This window comes from Convolutriloba macropyga, chromosome 15, assembly GCF_964194025.1.
Source record: "Convolutriloba macropyga chromosome 15, txConMacr16.3, whole genome shotgun sequence".
Classification (NCBI taxonomy): Eukaryota; Metazoa; Xenacoelomorpha; order Acoela; family Convolutidae; genus Convolutriloba; species Convolutriloba macropyga.
The window spans coordinates 24,314,240-24,334,621 of record NC_134482.1 but is presented as its reverse complement, the minus strand read 5'-3'; the positions used below and the strand labels follow the sequence as shown (position 1 = coordinate 24,334,621).

The 20,382-nt window shown below is 34.7% G+C and overlaps 1 pseudogene; it reads right to left on the bottom strand.

Annotated features, from left to right (window-relative positions):
• The window catches only part of LOC142354036 (melanopsin-B-like), a 111,368-nt pseudogene extending 96,352 nt beyond the window's left edge, over positions 1-15,016 (bottom strand).
• Positions 15,017-20,382: the final 5,366 nt, after the last annotated feature.

The window sequence follows — 20,382 nt, the reverse complement described above, 5'->3', positions numbered from 1 at the left end:
CTACTACTGCATTCAGTTCAGCTTTAGCTGTGGAGGTTGATATGCACTTGTAATTTACTAGCCCAGCTGATTGCTCCTGAGCTATTGTTAAGATTGAAACAATGACCACTCGTACCTTTACTGCTATCTAATTTACCAGCCCCGTCAGAATCTAAAAATTTTTCTGGATCTAATTGTTCACAATTCTTTTTAGTAAGTTTCTCAGACTTTGTATTCTTCAAGTAACGTAGACATGCTTTTGCGGCTTTCCAATGCTTGTTCCCCGGATTTTCTACAAGCGAGCTCAAAATATTAGCTGTATGTGCAATATCCGGTCTGGCAGTCAACGCTAAATAATTTAACATCTTACTAATCCCTTATAATCAGAAGACTGCATTAGTGCATTTCTTGATATTCTTTGCTTCCTATTTCTGGTGAATCAAGTTTTGAAAGTTTTGAACTATTCTCTAGAGGTTTTTCCAGTGTCCTACAATCACTCATTTTGTACCTCTATTAATTTTTCTATAAAAGTTTCTTGACATAGCATTATATTGGGTTCTGTCCTTTCTATTTAATGTTGAAGAACCAACTCAGGTCACCATATTTACTTATTCTGAGCTTCTCACAAACCTTGTTGTCGAAGTTATCACAAGAGTTTTGCCGCGTTCCTAATATAACCATATCACCTATCCAAAGACAGATCCTTCCCTCTATATCTCCCTCTCCCTTTTTTTATAAAGAGGCACTCATATTAAATAGATGGACCACAACCCAAAACCCCTAGAAATCTTTTCACTGCTAATTTCTACAAGATTGTTTGCATCCAAATCAACTTTTTAAGCTTACAGTCTAACGAATTTCTTGCTCAATGTATTTTTCAAAACCCTCAGGTTACTGCATAAAGATCTCTTCATCAATGTCGGCAATATGTATGCAGTTTCAATGTCCATTTTTTGAGCTGAGAACCGTTACAGAGTGCATAAATTAAAAGTATCCTGATAGTTGAGAGGCGCATTGTCGGTGAATAGGTCTCGTTGTAATCTCTTAGCCTGGAACTTAGCCTGGAACTTGGCTAAAACCCTTAGCTACCAATCTTGCTTTATATCTCACTATTTTTCCGCTAGGCCCGCACTTCAGAGCAAACAGCCCACTGCTGCCAATAGATTTGATTTCCTGGTTATCTAAAACTTCCCAGACGTTGCTTTAAACTAAGGAATTGTACTCTGTTTTCATTGCTTCAAACCAATTTTTGTCTTTTATTGCTTCTTCTTTGATTTCGGTATCACACTATCATTTTTAAATTCATTTAAGAATGCTACTGGATTCAGAACTGCTTCCTGTTCTAACCGTGTTTGCCGTGCATTCAATAAAATATTTTTGAACGTTTTCTGTTCGTTGAAAGTTATGTTTGGAGAATTTCAAAATTTAAAGGTGCCTTTTTCATCCTTTACTCCTATAAGATATGTTCTACTGTTATCTGATGATCCCAATTATATACCTTGTTGTGAACTCCGATCTATTTTTCCACGGAGTGATTTCTCAATATGAATGTAAGCAGTACAACTAAAAACTTTAAGTGATTCTAAATTTGGTTTTTGTCCATACATTGCTGCGAATGGTGTTTCTTTGATCGCCGAATGGTTTTATTCAACAAGGTTTTATTCACCTTTTGGTTCATCAACTTAGCTCTGAGACACCGATTGAATGTTTTGCCAAAAATTTCTACTCTGGCTTACATACTTTTTCTATGGTTTCTGCTTCTTACAAACATTGGAGATGTTACCCAGCTCACCACATTTCAAACACTTTATTGTTGCCCCCTTGTTTGTTCTGTAATCGCCCTCTAAAGTCGACAATCCTTAGCCATGTGTCCAACCTTTCAACAGTTGAAGCATTTCTGTTTTTTATTGTAGAAAATACTCTCACTTTTCTTTTGAACATTCTCTCTATCAAAGTTGATAAGGTCCTGCTTAATTGCTTCTAAACCGTTCTTATCTTCACTAAATTTTACGAGTGTGGTGAAGCTCTCGTATTCTTTAGGTAGTCTTTCAAAATTTTTGAAGTCAACATTTTCTCGCTCACGGCTTTGTTCACCAGTGTCAAGTTGTAATTCATGTCGTCCGCTCTTGTTAAGTAGTCTACTATGCTTTCATTTGAGTTCTTCTTAAGGCTAGTTAATTCTTATTTGAGATTATGTAATTGCGGCCTCTCGAAACTCTTAAACCTTTTGCAAAGTATATTTCAAATTTTACTACCATAATTTTTAAGTGGTCTCAGAAACAGAACTGGCTTTTTATCTAGTGCTTGAACAACTTTGTATCATAAAGTCCTTTTCCTCTCTTCCAGTTCTTCACTTTCTATATTTACAGCTTGTGTTTTTTCTCAGATGAGCCATTCCTAACAGTAAGCATATAATCTTCAGGTGTGGCATCGCCATTTAGGACGTTTCCTAATTTCAATGATTGCACACGAGCTTCAAACTGTTCCGTAAAAAATACGAATTCATCCTCACGCCCATTAAAGTTTGTTCTTTCTGACTTTGAAATCATACCTGAAATCAATTTTTGCCTTTCTGTTTGTTTTAAATTTTTTTGTTTTTTTTCACTTTTATCTAGTTTTAACTCAAACATTAGTAGTTTAGTCTATGTACCCTGTGTTAATGTGGTTTATTGTGCTTGAAAGCTAGTTCTGTTCTACGTAAGATTTTCCTCTTTCGATATAGCTTGTGGTGAAAATTTTTGACTTAGAGCAAAAGACCTAGCCGTTTTTTAGCGTTTAGATAAATGTGATGCCTGTTGGTGGCTTCGTTATAAAGCGACAAATTGAAGTGTTGTTGTTAGCAATACTAATAAGCCGGAGAATTCTTCGTAGAAAGTTCTGCTTCACAAAAATCTCCCACTGCAACACAAAACATCACCACAAGCTTCCACAAACGAATCCACACACACACATCTACACAACCTCTGTGTACACAAACCGAGTCACCCAGTCAGCTACACAACCTTCTTCACACAACCAGAGTTCACCAATCCGCTACAGAAGCTCATTCTCCACAAACAGTGTCCTCCAATGAGCTACACAATCTCCTCAATACAAACAGAGTCACAATCTGCTACAGATGCTCCCTCTCCACAAAGAGTCCTCTAATCAACTACACAGACTCTTCCACACAAACAGAGTCTCAAATCAGCTGCACAAGCTCGTTCTCTACAAACAGGAGTCCTCCATTCAGCTACATGATCTCGTTCTCCAACGTAGTAAGACCACACAGTCCCACTTGGTTTCATTCTGACTCTTGACCACTGCTTGACTAAAAGTCTTGTCTCTCTTTGTCCTCTCGTTCGTTTTCCAATTGACGTCAGCAATTCTCTAATGCAGCACAGAGAAAAGGCAGCATAGTGACAGTTTTAGGGTGGGCTGATTACTTATCTCTGTAAAGCTCTGATCTCATGACCTATCGATTAATGAGAACGCAGAGACCAATCTTGAAATCAAATAATTCAATTAGATGTGTGACAACAGTGACAATAGGCACAAATCTTGATCGAATTATATACTCAGTTACTACCGCCTTTTTTACATTACATACAACCATCTTTGATTTACAACTTTTATGACTTTCGGTGAAATGTGATGTTTACTAGCATTTTATCATAGGAATCAGTCAAACGACAAAAATAAATTGTTATCAATTCACATGCAAAAACGGAATAGTTCGGGAAAACATCCGTATAAACTGCATGTGAATTTAACATTGTTTTCTTGACAACCAAGATGTAAATCAACAAAAGAGCATACTTTTTCATATTCAAACAATTAATATATTACGTTTAAAACTTTTTATGCAAGTTTCCAACTGGTGCTTTTCTAAACATGAAGCTTCGGTAAGAAAAAAAAGTTTTTTTAACGTAATTGGTTCTTCATTTTCTCACAAATGATATAAAAATGAGGGTTTCGAGTTCTGTTTTCTCGAAAAAAAGTCATACTACTTATTGCTACGGAAAAATGGTGCAGTTTTATTTTCGAAGAATTATTAGTCAAAAAAATTTTCCGCCTCGGAACAAGTAGTAGCTTTTGAAAAACGGTTGACGTATGTGGGAACATTCTGTGCTACGCTGCAGTCCCGCATGAACCAGTTTGTTGCATCAAACAATCCACACTTTTTTGTTAGAGATTTTTTTTAATTCACGGCCATGCTATGTCATTCTTTTGAAGCAGCTGGGATTTCTTCAGCGGTCCTCATTTGAGTCGTTCTGGCTGTGAATTAAACACAACGTACTCTAATGCTTGCTGTATTTCTCTGGTTAGTTGGAAGAGTTTTGTATCTCTGAATAAGATATTGAACTGGTGCGCGTATCAAACTGTTCAAACATTTTTCTATTCAATCCAAACAGCGAAAATGAACAATTTTTACTTAATAATATTATTCCGATTGAGCTGGAGCGAGTCGTGGAGCAATTATTTGGTGGCTATCAAATATTTGATGGCTTATTTGGTGACAAACAAAATATGTTACAGTTCCATAGTTTAGGATGCTTTTCTGGAACCCACTTAGTTAGAAATTATTTGAAATTATATTTATATATTACAGTATATTTAGTTAATTGCAACAATGTTTAACATGCCTTACTCTTAAGGCGAATTAAGCAACTGAAAGCTTTCATCCATCATACATAGCACATCATAAATTGAACTTGTAAGCATTTTGACCGCTATTATGTTTAATCAAAACAAAACCTATGCTAACTTGACGCCATACCAATCAGACAAATTAATCCAAGCTATTTCAACAGCCGCCGTATCTAATCAATTTGAGAAGAGACACTCCATTAGTAGGCTTTGTTGTTTCTACTGTAAAAACGTTAAGTGAATTATCCTTACGTTTTTATCAGTAATGTTGAAAAGAGTGGGCAGATTGAAAACTAACGAAACGAATTAAAGCAGAAATTTTCTAAGAATGCCGATAGTTAGTTTAATGCCGATAGTTAGTTTAAATTATTCTCGTCGATGCTCTAAAAAATGCACAAAGCTACAGTGTTTTGAATTTTCTCACGGTTTCCTGCAAATCCAAATGCAGAAGGCAAAACGTGAAAAAATTGTAAAAACAAACCAATCCCAAGAAGTCTGAAATGAGATTTTATATGTAGAAAATTCACGGAATATAAAGTTTCTGTGAACTGCGTTAACATTTCCGAGCTGAGAAGGAATTATTTAAGACACCAGTTTTCGAAGGGAAATGAGACTTACTTAGTTGTCTATTCCAATTATGTAATACAGTTGTGTATTACAAACCGATCAATTAGAAATGTTGACCTATAAAGATACACATGACTAATGACTGCTTCAAAGCTTATCGATGAGCGTTAAGAAAAATTTTAACACTTAAGAATCGGAAAAAAACGGATTAAAATTGATGATGCCTAAACAATTATTTTTATTGTATTCATGACGTCTCTGTCACAAATTACGCCACAAAAAATGACCCGAAATTACTCAAACAAATTTGAACGAGCGTGTAGCTAAATTCTAATTTCCCGGGTCGAGGCTTTATCAAAAAATAATGTAATATTACCGGTGAATAGCGGTGAAAAAAAACTTTTTTCACCGCAAAGCGCCCGCATATTGTAGCGTTGAATGCGGTGAAAGCGGTGAATTTTTGTATGATTTGCGTTGAATTTAGCGGTGAAATTTTTTTTTCCAACGCATTCACCGGATTTCTTACAAAAAAGAAACTGCCGTTCAGAGGTTCGAACTGCTCACCTACCGCAATTCACCAACTTCTTATTCCACTGCGCCATCTGTCACTTACTTCAATAACATTTCCTGTGAATTTAAGATGAATGTTTGTAAGAATTAGCGGTGAAAAAAATTTTTCACCGCATTCTGCTGGTAGCGGTGAAAAATTTCTTTTCACCGCATTCTAATGGTAGCGGTGAATATTTTTTTTTCACCGCATTCTGCTGGTAGCGGTGAAAAATTTCTTTTCACCGCATTCTAATGGTAGCGGTGAATAATTTCTTTTTCACCGCATTTTGCTGGTTGCGGTGAGAAATTTTCTTTCACCGCTATGCGGTGAAAAAAATTCCACCGCTTAAAACTTTTTTCACCGCATTCATTGCATTGAGCGGAAATCTTACACCTTTTCTCAAATTCACCGCAAATCTTACACCTTTTCTCAAATTCACCGCAAATCTTACATCTTTTAGCGATTTCTAGCGGTGACACCTCGAACGGGGCTGTCAAGTTAATACATTGGACTCACCAGAATCTTTTAAAACTCGGTGACATCCAAAATTATTTCGACCCTACATTGTTTCACACCAATATTAAGATTCCTATAATTGAGGACAATAGTGTCTTAATCAATTCTAATTAGTCTCATTAATAGAGAACGAAACTGAGGTAAAATGACTGAGGTATCATTATACCCTTTTCACAACTCAGTCATTTCAATCTGTATGTTAATGGCTCAAAATCGTCAGAAAAAAATAAAGGTAAACCCTCATCTGGTTAACTCATCAAGTCCCTAAAGAGGCGATTAAAAAGGGGAAAAGGGCAATGGGAAAATTGAAATCACAGGAAAACTGAGTTTGACACTACCAATTCTTTTTAAAAAAGAATGTAGAAGAACATGAGTTTTATGTTGAAAGCGTAAATAAGCTCACCATTGCCTGGCATCGCTCACAATATAAAAGCTACAAACGCCGCGTAGTCGTTTCCACATTTATACAATATGACCAACTTTTTCGCGTGAACGATGGAAGCAATTGTAGTATTTCTAGTGGAAAACCGGCAAAACGAAAATCATAGCAGAGGATCAAAGATCTCAGTGAAATTTTAACGCCCGCAGCAACTGTAGCAAGGTCATATTTACCATTAACCGTCCAATGAAAATCCTCCAAAAACAATATCAAGATTCAATGATAACGGGCTGCTGCTTCCATTTAACCCTGGATTGCAAAAAGCTGGTGTCAGAAAAGAATGAGTTCGCCTTGCCTGTTAAATTGATCCCTCCCTGCTCTCGCTTTTGAAAACCAAGCGGAAAAAGAAAAATCCTATTAAGTTAATACAGAGGAGATACTTTATTTGGCAGATCAACAGTAGTTAAGAAGCTTTGTTATTGGAAACAGAGATGGGTTTTTTTTAAATTCTAGGTAAAATTACCAAGTGACCACTGTTGAATCCTCCTCATATTATCACCCAAAATGTTTGTAATCAAAGGAAAGTAGCCAAAGATGGCCTTGCAAGATCACTTAATGATGTTGAGGGTTGGCATAACGGGATCCCAGCGGATTCTATCCCTGAATTTGGAATAATTAGACTATTTGAAAATTGGTCAAATTTATGAGAGATGTTAAGGAAAAAGGGGGTAGCATAAGAGATGTGACGGTAACATCCCAAGCAGCTGGCTGGGCCGCATTTCATTGATACAGGCAGGAAAACAGTCAACAAGTAAGTGCACTGTTTTGTTTTTTTTTCGGGTAGTAAACTCTTCTGCTCGTGTATGAGTGGCAACAAAGCTACCAAGCATGCTGACATAATACTGTGTCGCATACTATTATGACAAGACGATCATATCACAACAGCCAATGCATAACACTGCCAGATTGCCTATTACCTCTTCAATCCCAGACCCACAAAAACATTTGCTCTCGTTTTTGTTCAATCTGATACCAAGTTGGAATTTAAGAGCAGCAAGCCTCTAATGCTGAAAAAATGGAGCTCAGAGTTGGAGTGGGTGCTGTTTGTAACCAGGCACGTAATTGTGGTTGAGAATAATGTAGCAAATAAGATTTCTGCCTAGTTGAGTTTTGTTTGCCTAACAAAAGTTGTCAAAAATGAGTAATCAAGTTCTTCCTGAGTTTTACAATGAGTTGGCTGCTTGTTCGCAACTTCATTAAAATTGTGGATTGTACTAACAAATAAGATGTCTTCAGTTGCTTTCTAGCCTGTTATTGAAAAGCGACGCAAGGTTTTTTCTACTTTTCGGGCAAATTACATTATTGGAATCAAAGAAAAATAGCCATTGATGATCCTGGAAGAACAAATAATGATGTTGAGGGTCAGAGTAACGGGATGCAAGCATTGTCCAGCAATTTTCGGACCGGATAAAGGGAGATTTGGACTATTTGGCGAAGAGATGCCGTTTTCTTGTGCAAAAATTCAAGTTTTCGATTGCGTTGGCTGGGCAAAAATGTCGCAAGAAAATAATTATGGGAGCTTAAAAAGTAAGGTTACGAACTTATGGGAATTTTAGAGAGACAAAACTGATGTTCAATTTTGACGGCTACAACTAATTTCTCTTTGTTTTCTATTAATTTCAATCTGAAGTCCAACATAATTATTTTAAGTTGGCGCCCTCCTGGCGTCCTTCCAGAGTTTTGTCTAACCCTATGTCGTGACTAAACACCCCGAGCTTTAACCCTATGATGAGATATCTACCTGGTAGCGTTTAGATATAAAATTTGCACAGAATGACCGCTAGGAAAATATCAATCTGGTTTTTACAGAAATTTCTGAAAAACTTGTGTTAATTTTTTTTCACAGAAAAGGAAGAAGCGCGTCTTAGCGTGTTAACGAAATAAGAATGCACCAACAAAAATATATAAAACAAGAACACCCTCTTAACCGGTGATATAAAGAATCAGAAGTTTGCTCGATTTTGAAGTCCCCCGATGATCTCGAGTCTCTTTCTATCGGATTGCTATAATAGATACTGATTAAGATCGAAGAGCGAGAGACAACCCACCAGTCAGCAAAATTGCAATCAGGCAGACCGCTATTTGGCTTGAGGGTCAGCTGCCTCTGCTAAGCTTCCAAAAGACTCAAAGGCGAACGCAATTATCAGAATTCCAAATTGGCTAAATTTTTGGGCGCACTGTTCTCAACCACGTCTCCAGTAGCTGGAAGTGCATAAGCAAACTTCTCAGCCACATTTGCGTAAAAATGGGTTTCATGGGATTTATAACGGCAAAATTCCATGCAGCTGGCTGAGCCGCACGCATTCAATTCTTACAGGCAGGAAAAAGGTCACTCGTTCAGTATACTCTTCTGTTTTTGCGGGCAGTACACTCTTCGGTTCAGATACGAGTAACAGTGTAGCTACCACGCATGCTGATTTGACACTCTTTTGCATACAATTGTGAAGAGCGACCATATGACAACAGCCATGGCATAACACCGCTAGATTGCATATTACCTCTTCATTCCCAGACCCCCAAAAAACATTTGCTCTCATTTTTGTTCAATCTGACACCCGGTTAAAAAATTAGGGCAGCAATTTTCTCATTCCAAAAAAAATGTAGCACAGAGTTAGAATGGGTGCTGTTTGTAACAATGCACATTGTTGTGGTCGCGAAAGATGTAGCAGATAAGGTTTCTACTTCATTGAATTTTGTTTGCCTAACAATTTGTCAAAGATGAATTATCAAATTCTTCCTGCATTTTACATTGAGAGGGCAGCGTTGTCGTAATTTAAACAAAATTTCCTGTTTTAATAACAGATGTGATGTTTTCAGTTGCAGTATGGCCAGCTATTGATCCTACGAGAATTGACAATTGGTAAAATGAGCCAACAAATGCAGCTTGACTTTAATTATATGATTTTTTTCATTCTGTTGCAGTTTTTGGTGTTTCGAATGCGTCCGCGGTCACGTGGAGTATCTGATGAAAAAATTTTGAAAATGTGTTCCCGCACTGTCTGCGGAGATCGATCCAAATCGGAAATCTAACACTAGGTTTTTTAAAATTTTCTAAAGAATTGAATCGCAAAAATAAGGCCATTTCGGTGACAAAAAGCCATTGAAAATTAGTCATGGTGGAGATGGTTATGGGTGAAAAAAAATGAATGTGTTTCAAAATCAATTTGGAGTATGTCACCTTGTTTGTTTTCTTCAATAATTCAAAGTTTATTTTTGTGGCATGCACTATGCGCTCAGATCCTCCCTGGACAGAAAACCCGAGCTGCTTTGCTCCGAACAACTCAATAGCTTTAGATGCTCCTCCTTTTCTGTTAAAAATGATTAGATTAAAAAAGTTCGTGCCTGGTATGTTTTGTTTAGAGCAGCCTGCGTCATCTGTTCCAAGTGCCACTTAACTCAAACTTTATTTTAGTTCCACTCAATTAAGATCAAAGGTTCTGAGTAAGAAATCATTGCCCGGAATTCATTGGTGTTAAATATCAGCGTACACTGTTGGTACTTGGTTAATGAATTCATTTTCTTTCGGTTGGTAGTTCAGTGTATTAGAAGAGACTAAACATCGAGCTATTTTGAATTCTTCATTTTTGTTTTGAGTTAATAATCACACTTGAACCGAAACTTGATTGTTTTATTTTGGTTTAACGCAACATTCTGAGAGAAACTTATTGTTGAACGTCAAAGCGTTTGGGTTTTTGTTAATTAAGTAATTGAGTGTCAGATAATGCGACTGTAATCAACTGTATGCCCGAACCGGACGAAGTTGAGCGTTCCTTGTCATTAATAGCAGAGCAGCTCTTGCAATACTAAGTTTGACAAAGAAATCTTGCCTTCTTTCTCCAAACATAAAGCGTTTTTTCGACAGATAAGCATCGAAACTCGTAAAATAAAGGTTTCAGAAGAGTTGGGTTGAAATGTAGGTCCGAAATCTTTTTTAAGTGTGGTGAAAATTTAGTAGCCTCTCACTAGTAGCCACTTGTGGGCCTGAAAAGGGCCCAAAGACTGCTTTCTAGACAATTAATTCCAGGAAAATGTGCAGTCAAGACCTAAAAATTTCAGCTGTCCGTCAGTTTTTTATAATTTTTGTGCGCAGACGGCTTTTTTTTGTAAAGTTTTTCTTACATCATCATCAATAAATTTGTGGGTTTTAGTGAATATGCAAAACGAACATGAATTGGAATCTGAAAGCGAATCATTTCTATATTATAGAAAAACTTGGTTTCATCTACTTCTTCCATGTCCACAAAATTTTCTATGGTATGTGGCAGAGAAGAAAGCGAAATGTTTTCTTTTATTTTACAAAAATAAACGAAATTTTAAAATAAGATCCTCAACTCTTCTTTCTCGAATATTTCACTAATGACTCCCCGATTGCGCTTGAAAGCAACACATAACCAATGCATAAAATTTTTTGCCTGAAAGCGAGCGTTGTATTTTAAATTAATAAACAACCTCATCTGTTTTGTGGGAAGAAAAGGTATTCAACAGACATTGTAATATTCATCATATTTTTTAAGCGGGAGCTTATAAATATATAAATAGAATTAAATACTATTTACTACAAAACTTTGGATCTCTTTCCAAAAACAGTGATGAAATCAAAATTTTGTGAGTGACGAACAACAACCATAAGAATTATGCAAAAGTAAACATGGCTAAATAATACTGATAGAAGAAAATTTTGTTTAAGTAAATGGACAAACACAGGCTGGATAGTAAATGGACTAGCACAGGACCTAATTCTGCCACTCGGAGATAAAAACAACGCAAACATTAATTGATCTGCACTTCAAAAAAGTTGGTTCTGTTCAAGAAAATGCTCGCTTACGTTTGATCACTTACATTGAATCGCGAATACCGGAAACAAATGCAGTGGATATGAGCTAAGAATCTTGCAGTTCCCGCATATGGTCATAGCTGCAAAACCAGTTTTAGCAGACCACCTAAACAGTAAAGATTGTAATTTTCTTCTAAAAGAGGTAAAAAATTGTTAAATAGAGAACTGGATTGATTGTTGTCTGTAAAAAAACTTTCAGTCAGGTAATGAAAAAATTGAACTGCAGCGAAGCTAAAAACTCTGCTTTCAAGCAAAGTAAATTAAAAGAATCGCATCTTATAAAAAAAACTGATAGAAGCAAAAAGAAGTATGATGGACAATCGAAGTTCGTCGAACAACTAGTAAAACAAAGTTCAGACAGTTTTAACAAAAAAACATAAAAAAGCCATCAGTGGTAACACAAAATTTTTTGAGGTCGTTAGAAATCTGGCACAGGAGTCAAAAGCAACAAAATCATGTCTTTCTGAAGCCAGCTTGAAAATTTTTAGATCTTTTTATTGAATAGGCGAAAAAACAGCAGTTAACTATGACACTGTCGCAAAAACAGGCTGGCTGACCCAAAAAGTCTGTACGTAGTATATTTTTCTGCAAAACCACAATTTTTGAAATCAGCAAATTTGAAACAAATGCATGGAGAGAGGGTTTTATCCCGAACGCTTTAAAAAGCGGAAAAAAATCCATTCATTAAAAATGGAGATAAAATTGAGTCATCAAATTACCGGCCAATAACTATCGTGCCAGCAATTGGTAAAGTCTTCGACAAAAATATATACATCAGAGTCGTCTCTTTCATGCACAACGAAGATATCTTAAGCAAATTTCCATTCGAGCGTAGACACCAACGAAGTACAGTTGATGCACTAATAGACCTTGTTCAGAACCTGAGATCAATTTGAAAAATAATAATGTGGGTACTAAACGCATACTCTTCGGCCTTAAAATTTTTTTTGACTTTGTTGACCGTCAAGTTTTGTTTGAAAAAAATGGAGTTTTAGATTAAGGCGACCTGTCTTAAAGAAACTCCTATCTCAGTAATGGAGTGCAGTTTATTCAATTTGGTGTAAAAAAGTCAAGAGCAAAGTTTATCAGATTAGGGGTACCCCAGGGCTCGATCTCGGGACCTTTGTTACTTGCTATCCATATGAATGATATTTATTTTGGCACAACGCGAACTGGATTTTTTTGTATGCAGACGATACTGCTCTAAACATCGAAGAAGAGCTGAAAACCGATAGATAGTGACGCGCATCAAAAAACTCTAGAGAGATCAGCAATTTGAACAATCGCCTCATATTGAATGCTAAAAAAAAGTTAGGTTCTACAAAAAAATATACCCATCAGCTAGATAGTCTAAATTTGAGAACTCGTAAGACACACAATGTTGCAGTAAATAGGTATCTTGATAGCCTACTTGTCAAAAATTTCAATTTTCAACAACATGCTGAGTCTGTGGAAAAAATCAACAAATTTCTGTTCTTTATTCTACCGGTTGAGGAAATGTTAATGCACAAGGCAGCTTGTAACAATTTGTAAAACGTATGTTCAGCCAGTTGTTCAGTATGAAGTTCTAGTATAGAGATGTGCAAAGTATAAATTCTGCCACAAAAGTCAAACCAAAGAACATGATGATAGAATTGCAAGAAGTTTGAATCTCAAAAGGAAATGTGAATCTATGTCAACAATCAGGAGAAAACTACTTCTAAGAATGTATCAAAGCTAAATTACACCTATTTGAAATTTTAAAAACAGCAACCAAATTAATAAGGAGCAAAAACTCAGTTTCACATTTAGAAAATTTAAATTCCGAAGATGAGATTTTTTAAAACAGGAATGGCCAAACGAGATTGATGAAAATGTGTATATTCGAAAGCAAATTTGACATTTCTATAAGTCCTAAAATCAAGCAGATCATAAAAAGCTTACTAATATTTTTTCCAAAATTCGTAAATAACATTCGTTCCAAATCAAACCTTCAGTTTAATGATTTTTGTTATAAGTTCCTTGATAATACCATCATAGGCAATTGTGAGTTACTATGTAGGTTTACTAGTGAAGAGACCGAATGTCCACATTGAGAACTGATTATTTCTGCTTATTTTTGACAGCGGTATTTTTTCCTGTTTTTCTTATCAGCAACTTCCACTGTCACTTCTCTTCCGCTTGAGACACTTGAACGCAGGCCTTCATGGCCCACTAGAGCTCTCCCAGAGTCGATGTAAATATAAATAATTTAGATACTATGTATGTTATCTCTATTAACTTTATTCCGATCATCTCGGTTTAACTTTATGCTGATCCTGCAAGTATCAAAATCAGGAATGTAAAAGGTTAAGGCCAAAGCAATTGAAGGCAACACCAGCCAACAATTATAGTCATTAAAATTCAGTATTTGAGAATGAAAATAAATCTCAAATTCTGAAAACGTCCTCACTCAGTTCGTGGTTAAGTATGAAACCATGCCAAACAAATTAGGAAGAATTAAGATATAAGATGACTGGTTTTTGTACAACCAGGTAGATTTAACCAACGTTAATTAATTTTTTGTTATAGATTTGTGCTATCCAATCTTAGCAAACGGAAGCCTTATGAACAGGCAATTTAGGGCGCCAATCTGGTCAGTTACAAATTTTGAAAGGAAGAAGAGACTTACATGTCAAAAGGGACGAACAACTTCATCTTGAGTGCCATCACCCGTCCAAATTGGAGTAACATACAATCACCTCTGAATATATGAAAACTCTTCTCAGGATCCGAATATGATTGGCATTGTGAGGAACAAATCGTTCAAATGGAGGAAGGGAAACAATTTGAAAACGTTTTTGGGAATTGAATCTTCTCTTTAAATAGATGCTGTTTAAAAACGCAATACAACAAATTAGAGGGAAAAAACATCATTTTCTGACAAAAATAAAATAACAAGTTTTTATTGAATTCAATAATTTTTTTCAATTTCGACTGGTAATTATGAACGATAAACTGTAATCGGCGTCAGAAGATTTAATCTGGAAGAAAAAATCAAAGCAGTCTATGTTATGTGAAATTTTAGAACATAACTAAGCAGAGCATCGTTCCAAAATAATTCACAATGACAATTTTTTTTTATAATTTACAATTTCTTTTTCTTGATTTACAATTGTTCAATGCTGAAATAGAACTGGTGGTATATCCGTGTAATTAACTCAATGGAAGGGAAACTAAATTCTTGATGAACCAGCAGAAATTATCTCACAGAATGTCTTCAGGAAATTGAGTTATATATCATTCTCCGGATTTTAATTAACGATTTTCAATTAAACGGTAGTTAAAATCTAGTTATTTTTTTTACTTTTTGATCACAAAAATGAACGGTAAATTATAATTAACTTGGTTATCATAACTATGGTAATTAATTCAACAGATCAGCAGTTCAATAATTCTAAATTCAACTGTCCATTTTTTTGCTACTCTTTCTGTTCATTTTAGCTATAATAAAGAAAGATAGAAGAATAATGAACTCAAGAAACATTATATGAAACTTGAGAAGTCATTTTACATTATATAATGATATTCCAATAACTATGAATGAATAAATAACGAGCTTTCAAATGCAAAAATAACCATATAAAGCCAGTAAATGCGTGGGAGCATAATTTCTACATCATTTTTTTGAAATTCGGTTTGAGAACTTGAGTAAACTTTAATTTAAAGTGAGTGAATCTGTCCGCAATCGAGTCCAAATTGCCACTTTGTAATGAGCCGGAGAGGGCTTAAAATCCCCTCAAAATAAATGGAATTTGTTCAAAGTTAGTCTCTCTCCATCATCTAACGCTTCCCACTTTCTAGACGATCAAATTAGACGTGCTATTAAATCCCAATCAAGGGAAGTGAGCCCAAGGAATAACGGTAATTGGGATACTGCTCAAAAGACCAGGAAGTGCTTGAAGTGTGAACTAACCATCTTTCTACCCCCCCCCCCTTCCCCCATTCTCATTTCCATTGCCTTACTTGGTATTTGACTTGAAAGCAGTGTACGTCGTAATGATGTATTCCAAGTGAAATCTAATTAACGTCAACAATATTCTATTTGCATATTTCTCACAACATAGTCCCAATTGCGACTTCAAAATGCCCAATTGAGATATCTAACCTTTAACATGTCACCAGGGAAATAGAAACGGCGCTATTTTAGGTTTTATTACCTTTTATTTGCAAAACGCCCGAACTTTGATGATTTTAAGGTCAAAGGAACATTTTTCAGGGAATAGTTATTCAGCTCCGTAAACGAATAGGTTGCCAGGGTTTTCCCTCTTAAAAATTTCTTTAAAAATTTTACTTCAAATATCTCTAAAAGTCTTTTCTAAATTTTATCGGCCCAATTGTTAGGACTATTAACAAACTTTAAATGAGATACGCAAATTGTTGAGATGCTGAAATGAAGGATAAAAGTACTCGCATGGAGATAGCCGGAGATGTTCGCAATTTAATACCCAACTAGACGAAACTTGATTCCATGATAGCCAGAGGAAAAAGACTTTTGTGAACTATAGAAAATCATTTCTGCTTCCTGACCTAAGAATTGTATCAAGGTTAGAACGAGTATATCCGTTTGTTAGGAGTATTAATAGTTCATTTTGAACAGCAAAAATTAAATTTTTATCTCAATACAAGCTGGTGCAGTTAGCCCTAGTATCGCTGCACAATCTCTTTCAAGTTAAGGGAAATAGGAGTATATAAGAGCCCATGCATTAATATACAAAATGGAGTAAGATTGCGATATTGAGTTAATTTGCTCCAAAAGGACAAGTAATTTACGGGATCTGATCCAGCCAAAATTTTTACCTCACCGATACTTATAGCTGAATAAAACTAGAATGAGACATTGTTTATCTTTACATTGTTTGTCTTTACCTACAGTGTTTATCTTTATTTTCTCGTCTTACAAAATTAATTTAAAATCTTACAAACTTGAGTTCTTCTTATATCTTATCATACAAAGGTGGTAGAAAACGTAAATGCTTAAGAAGTGCTTAACCGCAAGAGCTACTGTGACTTGAAAAAAGTTTTTGTAATATTTGAATTGACATATAAATGGGCAAAAAAAATAGAAAGAAAGTAACTTTGATAGAGCTCACAACCAACTGGAAACTTTGTTGAGAAAAGGAAATTTTTCATGCGCATATTTTAAAAAAAAATCCGACTCTTTCCAAGACATGGAAAATAGCCTCTCCCTGGTCAAATAGTATCAAATGACACAAATTAGGTACTTTAATTTATGGCACAAAGGATTCATAGCATCGAAATTATTTAACAAATTTTTCTCGAAATTAACAAACCCAAGCAATAAAAAAAATAACGGCAAAACTCTGATTTTTGTTGCAAGACTGAATTCATTAACAAAAAATGTCACCGTTGCCTCCATGTTTCAATTTTTGAGAAAACTGAACTATTGTTTGATTTTTGGATTCCAAATACAAATATTATAAATTAACAAACTGGAAATAAAAATAATTATCAAAAAATATCTGAAAAAAAATTGTCATTTTTTAAACCTTGTCAAATTTTTATCTCAATACCAGCTGGAGCCGTTAGCCCTAAGATTGATGCACAATCTCTTTCAAGATACGGGGATCAAGAGTAATTAAGAGCCCATATATTAATATACAAAAGGGAGTATGATTACAAAATTAATTTAATTTGCTCCAAAAGGACGACTAATTTACGGGATCTTATCCGGCTGGTAATTTTATATCACCGATACTTAGCTGAATAAAACTAGAATGAGACATTGTTTATCCTTACATTCTTTGTCAATACCTGCATTGTTTATCTTTGTTTTCTTGTCTCAAAAAAATATCTTAAAATCATCCTGCAAACTTGAGTTCTTCCCATATTTGAACTTGAAACTTTTTTGAATTAGATCATAAAAAGGTGGTACAAAACGTAAATGCTTAATAAATGCTTAACCGCAAGAGCCCCTGTGACCTGAAAAAGGTTTTCATAATATTTGAATTGACATATAACAAGCAAAAAAGGGTAGAAAGAATTTAACTTCGATAGAACTCACAACCAACTGGAAACTTTGTTGAGAAAAGGAAATTTTTCATGCGCATATTTTAAAAAAAATCCGACTCTTTCCAAGACATGGAAAATAGCCTCTCCCTGGTCAAATAGTATCAAATGACACAAATTAGGTACTTTAATTTATGGCACAAAGGATTCATAGCATCGAAATTATTTAACAAATTTTTCTCGAAATTAACAAACCCAAGCAATAAAAAAAATAACGGCAAAACTCTGATTTTTGTTGCAAGACTGAATTCATTAACAAAAAATGTCACCGTTGCCTCCATGTTTCAATTTTTGAGAAAACTGAACTATTGTTCGATTTTTGGATTCCAAATACAAATATTATAAATTAACAAACTGGAAATAAAAATAATTATCAAAAAATATCTGAAAAAAAATTGTCAGTTTTTAAACCCTGTCAAATTTTTATCTCAATACCAGCTGGAGCCGTTAGCCCTAAGATTGATGCACAATCTCTTTCAAGATACGGGGATCAAGAGTAATTAAGAGCCCATATATTAATATACAAAAGGGAGTATGATTACAAAATTAATTTAATTTGCTCCAAAAGGACGACTAATTTACGGGATCTTATCCGGCTGGTAATTTTATATCACCGATACTTAGCTGAATAAAACTAGAATGAGACATTGTTTATCCTTACATTCTTTGTCAATACCTGCATTGTTTATCTTTGTTTTCTTGTCTCAAAAAAATATCTTAAAGTCATCCTGCAAACTTGAGTTCTTCCCATATTTGAACTTGAACCTTTTTTGAATTAGATCATAAAAAGATGGTACAAAACGTAAATGCTTAATAAATGCTTAACCGCAAGAGCCCCTGTGACCTGAAAAAGGTTTTCATAATATTTGAATTGACATATAACAAGCAGAAAAGGGTAGAAAGAATTTAACTTCGATAGAACTCACAACCAACTGGAAACTTTGTTGAGAAAATGAAATTTTTCATGCGCATATTTTAAAAATAATCCGACTCTTTACAAGGCATGGAAAATAGCTTCTCCCTGGTCAAAAAGTTTCAAATGACACAAATTTAATAACTTTAATTTATGACACACAAAATTCATGGCATCAAAATATTTTAAAAAATTTTTCTGGAATTTTACAAACCCAAGCAATAAAAAAAACAGCGGCAAAACTATGAGCTTTGGTGCAAGAATAGTTTTGTTAACAAAAAATTTCACTGTTGCCTGAAAACGTTGAACGCAAAAATAAGTCCATGTCAAAACCAACTAAAATTCAGATAGCAATTAGCTAATATTTTAGAGAAAAAAATGAATTATAACAGTTACTATTTAAATAACGTCACGATCAATTTATCATTTACTGTATACCCAAGTGCACCAAGAAACAAAAAGATTTTTAGGAATCAAGTTTTTTAGGAATTAAGTAGTACGCGCGAGCGCCATTTAACTCCTGTTCATTGCAATGTTTCTCATCCACTGTTTGACAATCCCCGAAAATGTGGACCGGATATTGCAGTCAAGCTGTGAGACACGCGCATCGACAGACCAAGAGAAAAAACAGGCTACATCTTTTTGTCTTACATGTCCTATTATTGACAGTTAGGCTTGCGTGTCTACTGACTTCCCTTAATTTAAATTTTAAAACAAGGTTCGCATCAGAAAAGAGCAAAAATTGGTCATTGATAGTTTGAACTATTAAATGACTATCAAGAATTGAGAGTTGCCAAGTGATCCATTAGTCGAATTTGTGAAAAAATAGTTGTTTTAAATCGATTTGGAACAATTCATTGAAAAGTTGTAATTTCAGACCGCTTGACATAACTAAACAAATTTTCTCACCTCATTTTTGATTTTTTGATGGATCTGTTGAAAAAAAATGCATAAGTCAAGATTATTATTTCTAAACACAGCAATGATACACAAAATCCTCCTTACTGGCTTTTGGCTCAAACTGGCATCTCATTATTTGGTGAAAAAAGAGACTATTCACATGAAATATAAATAAAGAGACCGTCAATTACGGTGCTGTATTTAATATAGTTCTGTATAGTCCGTATGTTTCTGTTATAAGAAAAAACCTAACAGTTTTGTTTTTCAACAAATCAAAAAGACTCTATCTGAATAACGCATATATAAAACAATTTGTCAACAATTTTGACAGGTATGTCTTTCTTGGGAACAAATTGTATAAAATTTTAGATCTTGGTTCTGGTAAGGGGAATGTTTATCTTATAAGATGTCTTATCAGATCTTACACGATAAAAATTCTGATAAGAGGAATGTTTATCTTATAAGATGTCTTATCAGATCTTACACGATAAAAATTCCGTCTTATCAGATCTTACACGATAAAAATTTTGGTAAGGGGAATGTTTATCTTATAAGATGTCTTATCAGATCTTACACGATATAAACTCTGATAAGAAGAATGTTTATCTTATAAGATGTCTTATCAGATCTTACACGATAAAAATTTTTTCTTAACAGAATTTTTATCGTGTAAGTTCTGATAAGAGGAATTTTTATCTTGTAAGATCTGAGCAGATCTTACACTATAAAAATTCTTAGTCAGCATCTTATCAGATCTTACACGATAAAAATTCCAGAATCACTCCTCAGGTTAAGAAGAGTTTTTTCTGTCGGAGTTATGATTTACCCAAATAAGTATAAAGCATTTTACGAGACCAGTTTGTATGATTGAGTTCAATTGTTACAAAATCACAAATCTTGAATGCCTGAGATTTTTTCAAAAAATAAGCTTGCGTCCTAATGTACTATTGTTTTAAGAGTAAATTAAATGTAGTCGCCTGGTGCCTGTTTACAGTAGATTCATCAAG